Raw genomic sequence first — 9,154 nt, forward strand, 5'->3', positions numbered from 1 at the left:
CATGTTTTTATATATAAACATATATGTTTATATATGTGTGTGTGTATATATATATATAAAACTGAATCACTTTGCTGTATAGCAGAAATTATCACAACATTGTAAATCAACTATTGTTGTTTAGTTGCTAAATCACTTCTGCCTCTATGATACACTTCAATAAAATAAATTTTAAAAAGGCAAGAGTGGAAACTGTCCTCAGTTCAGTTCAGTTCAGTCACTCAGTCGTGTCCAACTCTTTGTGACCCCATGAATCTCAGCATGCCAGGCCTCCCTGTCCATCACCATCTTCTGGAGTTAACGCAAACTGATGCCCATCGAGTCGGTGATGCCATCCAGCCATCTCATCCTCGGTCGTCCCCTTTTCCTCCTGCCCTCAATCCCTCCCAGCATCAGAGTCTTTTCCAATGAGTCAACTCTTCACATGAGGTGGCCAAAGTACTGGAGTTTCAGCTTTAGCATCATTCCTTCCAAAGAAATCCCAGGGTTGATCTCCTTCAGAATGGACTGGTTGGATCTCCTTGCAGCCCAAGGGACTCTCAAGAGTCTTCTCCAACACCACAGTCCAAAAGCATCAATTCTTCGGTGCTCAACTTTCTTCACAGTCCAACTCTCACATCCATACATGACTACTGGAAAAACCATAGCCTTGACTAGACGGACCTTTGTTGGCAAAGTAATGTCTCTGCTTTTGAATATACTATCTAGGTTGGTCATCACTTTTCTTCCAAGGAGTAAGCGTCTTTTAATTTCATGGCTGCAATCAGCATCCGCAGTGATTTTGGAGCCTCTAAATATAAAGTCTGACACTGTTTCCTCTGTTTCCCCATCTATTTCCCATGAAGTGATGGGACTGGATGCTATGATCTTAGTTTTCTGAATGTTGAGCTTTAGGCCAACTTTTTCACTCTCTTCTTTCACTTTCATCAAGAGGCTCTTTAGTTCCTCTTCACTTTCTGCCATAAGGGTGGTGTCATCTGCATATCTGAGGTTATTGATATTTCTCCTGGCAATCTTGATTCCAGCTTTTGCTTCTTCCAGCCCAGTGTTTCTCATGATGTACTCTGCATATATCCCGGACACTCTTAAATAATGAGTATTGGCATCCTCTGATGAAAACCCTCTATGCCAGTGAACCCTCTACGCTCACTCTTCTTCTTTTTGTTTTTTGGCCACTGCATGGCTTGTGGGATCTCAGTTCCCTGACCAGGGACTGAATCCAGGCCATAGTAGTAAAAGCCTGGAATCCTAACCACTAGGCAACCAGGGGATTCTTATGCCCTTATTCTCTTGAGTATAGTCCATAAAGAGGGCTGTTAATGCTTCTATAACCTCTCTTTCTGCTATGTACTTTGTATCCCAGTAGATTATTTTAATCTATAGTTACTGACCACGGAAATGTGTAAATTAAGGGTCTGAGCCTGTATCAAAGAAACAGGCAGAGGATCGAGTTGGATCTTAAAAGACAGGCAAGGTTGTTCGCTAGATCTGGCAAAGGTGACCACTAGCACAGCTCTGAAGTATAATATTCTATAAGCAGCTCTTCATCCAAGAGAAATTAGAGAACCTCTTTAATCACCTCTAAAGTGCAAAGCAAAGAGCCATGAACAAAAATATCTGGAGGCAGACCTAGATGACGGGACAGATTCAAACACTGTAGAAACCTACAAGGGTAAAATGTTTAAGGAGGGAGCCAGTATTGACCAGCAAGCTGCGTTTGGATTCTCCAGCACTCCAAGGACTTCACAAGCCTGATATTAACCCTCCTAGCCTATCTTCATTGTGGATAAACCTGGCCTTTATTGGAAGCATGTGTTACTAAGTCATTTGACTCTTGAGAAAAGAGCAATGCATTAGGTTGTAAAGTCACCAAAGATAACCTCACATTCTTGCTGGAGACCATGCTTTGGCAGAGTCTGACCTGAGCTCCATGACCGTCCATTATTAAATGTGAGCCAACACTTTATCTTCATGTGGCTGCATTTGTTATACTGGGGCTGTGCTGTTACCAGACATGTATATAACTTCCTGAATATTGTTTTCTTTTATTCATATGCATTTTATAATATGCAATGTTTTAATTAGTGTGCTTATTACTTGTACTACAGTTTAAATAATCAAACCCATGATTCTTAGTAATAAAAAGTTTGGGTGGTAGGAACACATCTCCATTGGGACTATTATAAAATGTCCCTTTACTAAGCACTTAGTCAAGGCTCAAGTTTTCAGAAGTATTCACAGTACCAAATGCTATGTGCCAAGTTCTGTGCTAAGCTTTTTACATATTTTATCTCATTCAGTAGTTAAGATACAAACTTAGGAACTGCAAGGTTGGAATTGCAACCAGGTAATAAAATGCAGATATTATCCAAACTCATTAACGCCTTTGCATGTGTTTGTGAATTGGTAGGCAGATATTGAGTGCCTCTTTAGTACTGAACCCTCTTACTGAGTACCTGCAATTATACTAATTAAGAAAAACATCTTTCCTTCCTTCATGACTAACCAGGCAGTTGGTTATTCAATAATAATTGTCCTGTATCACTTATGGCTTACATTCAGCAGCAAATATCAGACATTAAAGAACAGTGACTTATTCCACAGAAGAGTTTAATTTTTCTAAGTATGGATATAGTCAGTTCAGGACTGGAAGGGCGACTCCATAATGTAATCAGAGACCTAGAAGATTCTAAAATCTTTCTGCTCCATCATCTTTAGTACATGCTTGTCTCATGGCCCCAAAACGACTGCCATCCTCCAGCCAGCTTATTTGCATTCTTGGCAGGTAAAAGACAATGCTGCTGCTGCTGCTGCTAAGTCACTTCAGTTGTGTCTGACTCTGTGTGACCCCATAGACGGCAGCCAAGCAGGCTCCCCCGTCCCTGGGATTCTCCAGGCAAGAACACTGGAGAGGGGTTAAAAGGAACATGCCAGCTGAGTCAGCTTTCCTTTAATGCGGCTTTCCCAGATTTCTTATCTATGAACTACCTCTTGCTTCTCATTGGCCAGCTTTGTGGGTCATATTCACTCCTAAATGAAAAGGCAGCTGAGAAAATTAGTTACCTTTTTGAAAGGGACATATAAACCTGCCATGCATCTTTGAGATTTGGTTTACTGTTTCCAGCTTATGTAGGGACGGGGTGGGTACAGACACAAGCAGACTCACAGCCACCTACATGGTGTGGATTAAGGAACACTGGGTAGGCTCAGAAGCCAAGTCATATTGTCAGGTAGTGACAGAAGCTGGAACCAGCACCTTTGAGCCTCTCATGACCTTGCCAGTCTTATCATACTTGACCCAAGAACTCAAATTCCTGTAAACTGACAGCCCACTGAGTAGCTGAGTGAATGGCTCCAGGCAATAAAGGTTCTTTCTAAGCCATATGACCTCCAAGTGGCCAGTAGGACATTTACAACCCTAGGGTATCAGTTAAGAATGGAAAATGTCCAGATGGTGCTCTTTACTTCCCAGCCTCTGGGCAAAAGCAAAAGAGGATGGATAATTCTAGACACAATTGAGCCATTATCTGTCTTTACTACAACCATAGATTGAGGTTGGAATACAGGAGGAGGGGAAATTCTTTATATTGTAAAGACACAATTACAGGACAGAAAAAAGAAAGTGAACTACATTTGTAGTTAAAGTCATTTTTGACGTGGTAGGAGCCTCATAGTAGCCAGATTTTAGACAGAATTTAATAAAATCATGAATAACATAGTCATATAATTGATTTTATCCCATCTTTGGGGCCAACTACACTCAGGAGCTCTATACTCATTAACACATTTAATCCAGACTGTGTGAATCACAATAAACTGTGGAAAATTCTGAAAGAGATGAGAATACCAGACCACCTAACCTGCCTCTTGAGAAATCTGTATGCAGGTCAGGAAGCAACAGTTAGAACTGGACATGGAACAACAGACTAGTTCCAAATACGAAAAGGAGTATGTCAAGGCTCTATATTCTCACCCTGCTTATTTAACTTCTATGCAGAGTACATCATGAGAAACGCTGGACTGGAAGAAACACAAGCTGGAATCAAGATTGCCAGGAGAAATATCAATAACCTCAGATATGCAGATGACACCACCTTTATGGCAGAAAGTGAAGAGGAGCTAAAAAGCCTCTTGATGAAAGTGAAAGAGGAGAGTGAAAAAGTTGGCTTAAAGCTCAACATTCAGAAAACGAAGATCATGGCATCCGGTCCCATCACTTCATTGGGACTGTGGTGTTGGAGAAGACTCTTGAGAGTTCCTTGGACTGCAAGGAGATTCAACCAGTCCATTCTGAAGGAGATCAACCCTGGGATTTCTTTGGAAGGAATGATGCTAAAGCTGAAACTCCAGTACTTTGGCCACCTGATGGGTATAGCTGACTCATTGGAAAAGACTCTGATGCTGGGAGGGATTGGGGGCAGGAGGAGAAGGGGACGACCGAGGATGAGATGGCTGGATGGCATCACGGACTCGATGGACGTGAGTCTGAGTGAACTCCGGGAGATGGTGATGGACAGGGAGTCCTGGCGTGCTGCGATTCATGGGGTCACAAAGAGTCGGACACGACTGAGCGACTGAACTGAACTGAACTGAACAATTCTTCAAAGCAGTTGGTTATCACCCTTGTGCAACTGAGAAGTCACTAAAGTTTAGCTGGTGAGCAGCTTGCCCTGGGACATATAGAGTGGCTGGGTTCAATTTAGCTGTTCCTAATCTTGTGTTTGGAGAAGGCAATGACAGCCCACTCCAGTACTCTTGCCTGGAGAATCCCAAGGACGGGGGAGCCTGGTGGGCTGCCGTCTCTGGGGTCGTACAGAGTCGGACACGACTGAAGCGACTTAGCAGCAGTAGCATCAATCTTGTGTTCTCACCACAGTATGCAAACCTTACAAGGCACTGCTAACATTTTCCATGCAAAAGGGAATAGATTTCTTTTCTCAAGTATCACAGTGTTTATTGATAGATACACATCTATAAATCAGGGCATGAACATGACTTGATACATTAAGCAGACCTAATTTCAATATAATAACAAGAGGGACAAGTGGAGCCCTGTACCAAGATCACAGGATAAAAATCTCTGGAACTGACCAAGCCCATACCAACTGTTGCCATGAGCCTCTGGATTTAAACTGGCCAGTTTCCTGACCCATATTAGGTAAAATACCCACCCTATAGCATCCTAACCAATCACCTAATGCCACCATTCCAGTGGGAATTTTCTCTGTCTTGAAGCTATAAAAATTGGTTACTAGCCTGAGAAAGAGGTCAGCTCTCCCTTGAGCTGGACTGCTGTTCTAACAGCATCTCCTACTCTAATAAACTTTATTCTCCTCCCTTCTGCCTCATGGCTGGAAATTCTTTTCCAACCCATGCAGGGAAGAAAACAGGACAAATTCAATTTCTCACCAACTGTTTTATGTCTATGAAAGCCACTTTAAAGGCATTAGCCATTTCTCAAAACTCATCAGTTTTGTGCAAGTAAACCATGTTTCTCCTAAAAAACTTGTGTACCTGCCCAGGCTCATGGATATTAAGTATTAGGAGATTGGAATTAACACATACACATTAATATATATAAAACAGATAACAACCAAGGACCTATTGCATAGTACAGGGGAATAAAAATAAACATCTGAATCACTTTGCTGTATATTTGTGAGATAGGAGGGAAAGGGGCAAGACACAACCTTTAAAAGAATCACATGGGCACAGGACATGACAAAAACTGGTTGGAACCAAGGAAGATACCACTTCCACCAGACTTTGAGCTTCATTATACACTCATTATAATACATTCTTGTTGCTGTTTAGTTGCTAAGTCATGTCCAACTCTTTGTGACTCCATGGACTGTAGCCCACCATGCTTCTTTGTCCATGGGATTTCCCAGGTAAGAATATTAGAGTGAGTTGCCATTTCCTTCTCCAGGAGATCCTCCCAACCGAGGGATCGAACCCAAGTGTACTGTATTGCAGGCAGATTTGTTGCAGGAAGGGGGACCCCTTCCAGGGCCCGAAACTGGGCTCTTGACTATCACTCGGAAATGAGTTGTCCGAGGAGACACATGTGGTAACAAAGCAAGAGATTTTATTGGGAAAGGGCACCTTCGCAGAGAGCAGTAGAGTAAGGGAACCCAGGAGAACTGCTCTCTGCAGTCTTGGATTTTATGGTGATGGGATTGTCTTTAGCCAATCATTCTGACTCAGAGTCCTTCCTGGTGGTGCACACCTTGTTTAGCCAAGATGGATGCCAGCGAGAAGGATTCTGGGAGGTGGTCGGATGTGTGGTGTCTCTTTTTGACCTTTCTCGAACTCTTCTGGTTGGTGGTGGCTTATTAGTTCTGTGCAGGACCTCCTGTCATAAAACAGCTCATGAAAATGGTTACTATGGTGCCTGGCCAGGGTGGGCGGCTTCAGTCAGTGTGCTTCCCCTGACAGATTTCTTTAGGACTGAGGCACCAGAGAAGCCCTATAATCCATTAGCGTATGCTAAATGACACACCCACCAGCACCAGGACAGTTCTGAAGTAACCATAAACAACCCAAAAGTGGGTGGTGGCCCAGTTCCTAAAAATCCTTGCCTTTTCCCCAGAAACATTTGGAATAATCCTTCCAATCCCCAGCCTATGAAATTACTCAGCCCATAAAAACTAACCACCCCATATATTGGCCCTCTCTCTCTCAGAGGCGAGTTGTGCCTTGTAAGAGGGCCCACACTCTGCCAGTGGAGTGTGTATCTCTCTAAATGCATCCACTTCTTACCTATCACTTCGTCTCTGAATTCTTTCTTGACAAAGCGAGACCTAGAATTCACCAGGAGCATATTGGCAAAGCCAGCCAGAAGAATTCAGGAAGCCTCAGCCTCTGGGCTCCCTTGTGTTTCCGTCACTGCCTCGCTTTCCGCCATTACTCTCCCGCTGTCTGTTGCTCCCTTCCTATCTCACTCTTACTTTCCACTCTTATCTCTTACTCTGCTGGAAAACCGGGAAAAGAAGCCTTCCAGGCATTTTCCACCCTTCCTGCCAGGTCTTCCCCTTCTTACTGTACACGTGCACAGGGAATGTCAGGGAAAGTTTCCAGCCATCCTCACAGGCAGCTTGAGACATGAACCATAGGCTCTTTGCCCTCTGGGTTTGCCTCATCTACCATTTAATTAACTGTTAACAGGTCCAGTTGTGTAAAAACATGAAATACAGCTTTATTTAGAGTCTATGCCACTGTTAAGGTGGCGACAGCAGTCCCTTCTGGAGCGCCCTCGAATTGCAGGCAGGTAGTCTGCGCGCGCATGCTCCCCAGGTGTTAGGAGTGGGGGATGGTCCTGCGCCACATGGTTGGGACTTCCGGTGGTGGGGCCATCAATCCCAACGTGCTGGTTTTGGCCAGCCCTTGCAGGGTCTTCCCTGATCCCACCTCCACTCCCTCCCTCTTAGGGCGGGGCTGGCTACTTAGGCTGGGTTGGAGGTACACTTGGCACAGCCCTGGAGATACACTCCTGGGCAGTGGTTCACATTTACCGTGCTTACTTCCTCCGGGTCTTACGATTGCGAGTGTCTTTCCGAGGCCCTGGGGTCCTCCATCCCCATAACTGCAGTCACAGTGCCTCCTCCTGGGCTGCCGTATCTGCCTCTGAATCCAGCCCCACTGCCCCACTGGCCAGAGCACGTGTGGGGAGAGGGGAGAGAGAGGATGACAACGCGGTCCCAGGGGTGCCTTCCACAAAAGGGAAAGGAAAAGAAAGGTGTGCCCCCCCCACCCCGCCCCCCACAAACCCTCTTCCTAATAGCCACTGCCTGATATTTGAAACTTACCACCTCTTAAGAGAAAAAGACTGGGGCTTAAATAGGTCTCAGAACAATGCGGATGTCTGTTCCAGGGGAACATATCCTGGAACACAGGGATTAATCTATAGAATCTGTAGAAAAACCTTCAGGAAGACCATCATGCATCATGGGTACCTCAGTTAGTCAGTTCAGTCGCTCAGTTCAGTTCAGTTCAGTTCAGTTCAGTGGCTCAGTCCTGTCCGACTCTTTGCGACCCCATGAATCGCAGCATGCCAGGACTCCCTGTCCATCACCATCTCCCGGAGTTCACTCAGACTCACGTCCATCGAGTCCGTGATGCCATCCAGCCATCTCATCCTCGGTCGTCCCCTTCTCCTCCTGCCCCCAATCCCTCCCAGCATCAGAGTCTTTTCCAATGAGTCAGCTCTTCGCATAAGGTGGCCAAAGTACTGGAGTTTCAGCTTTAGCATCATTCCTTCCAAAGAAATCCCAGGGCTGATCTCCTTCCGAATGGACTGGTTGAATCTCCTTGCAGTCCAAGGGACTCTCAAGAGTCTTCTCCAACACCCCAGTTCAAAACACAGTTGTGTCCAACTCTGTGCACCCCATGGACTGCAGCACACCAGACTTCCCTGTCCATCAGCAACTCTTGGAGCTTGCTCAAAGTCATTTCCATAAAGTCGATGATGGCATCCAACCATCTCATTCTCTGTCGACCCCTTCTCCTCCTGCCTTCAATCTTTCCCAGCATCAGGGTCTTTTCAAATGACTCAGTTCTTCACATCAGGTGGCCAAAGTATTGGAGTTCCGGCTTCAGCATCAGTCCTTCCAATGGCTATTCAGGACTGATCTCCTGTAGGATTGACTGGTTTGATCTCCTTGCAGTCCAAGGGACTCTCAAGAGTCTTCTCCAACACCCCAGTTCAAAAGAATCAGTTGTTCGGTGCTCAGCTTTATTTATAGTCCAACTCTCACATCCATACATGACTACTGGAAAAACCATAGCTTTGACTAGACGGACCTTTGTGGCCAAAATAATGTCTCCGTTGTTTAATATACTGTCTAGGTTGGTCGTAACTTTTCTTCCAAGGAGCATGAGTCGGACACGACTGAGCGACTGAATAACAACAAATACTTCAATTAAAAAATAGCACATAAATCTCATTCCTATAAGTAGAAGGACTATAATACTGCAACAACAATTATCAAATGATCTGGACATTCTCTTCTTCAATGTGACTCATGGGGAAATCCGTCCTTTCTCCATGTTTACAGTTCTCCAGCAGATGGCACCAGATAGCTTAGAATCAGTTGTAGAGAGAGTTAAACTGGGTTAAAGCGAACCTAGCAGACAGCGCAGGTGCCTGTCAGAG

The sequence above is a fragment of the Budorcas taxicolor genome, chromosome 2, assembly GCF_023091745.1.
Source record: "Budorcas taxicolor isolate Tak-1 chromosome 2, Takin1.1, whole genome shotgun sequence".
NCBI lineage: Eukaryota > Metazoa > Chordata > Mammalia > Artiodactyla > Bovidae > Budorcas > Budorcas taxicolor.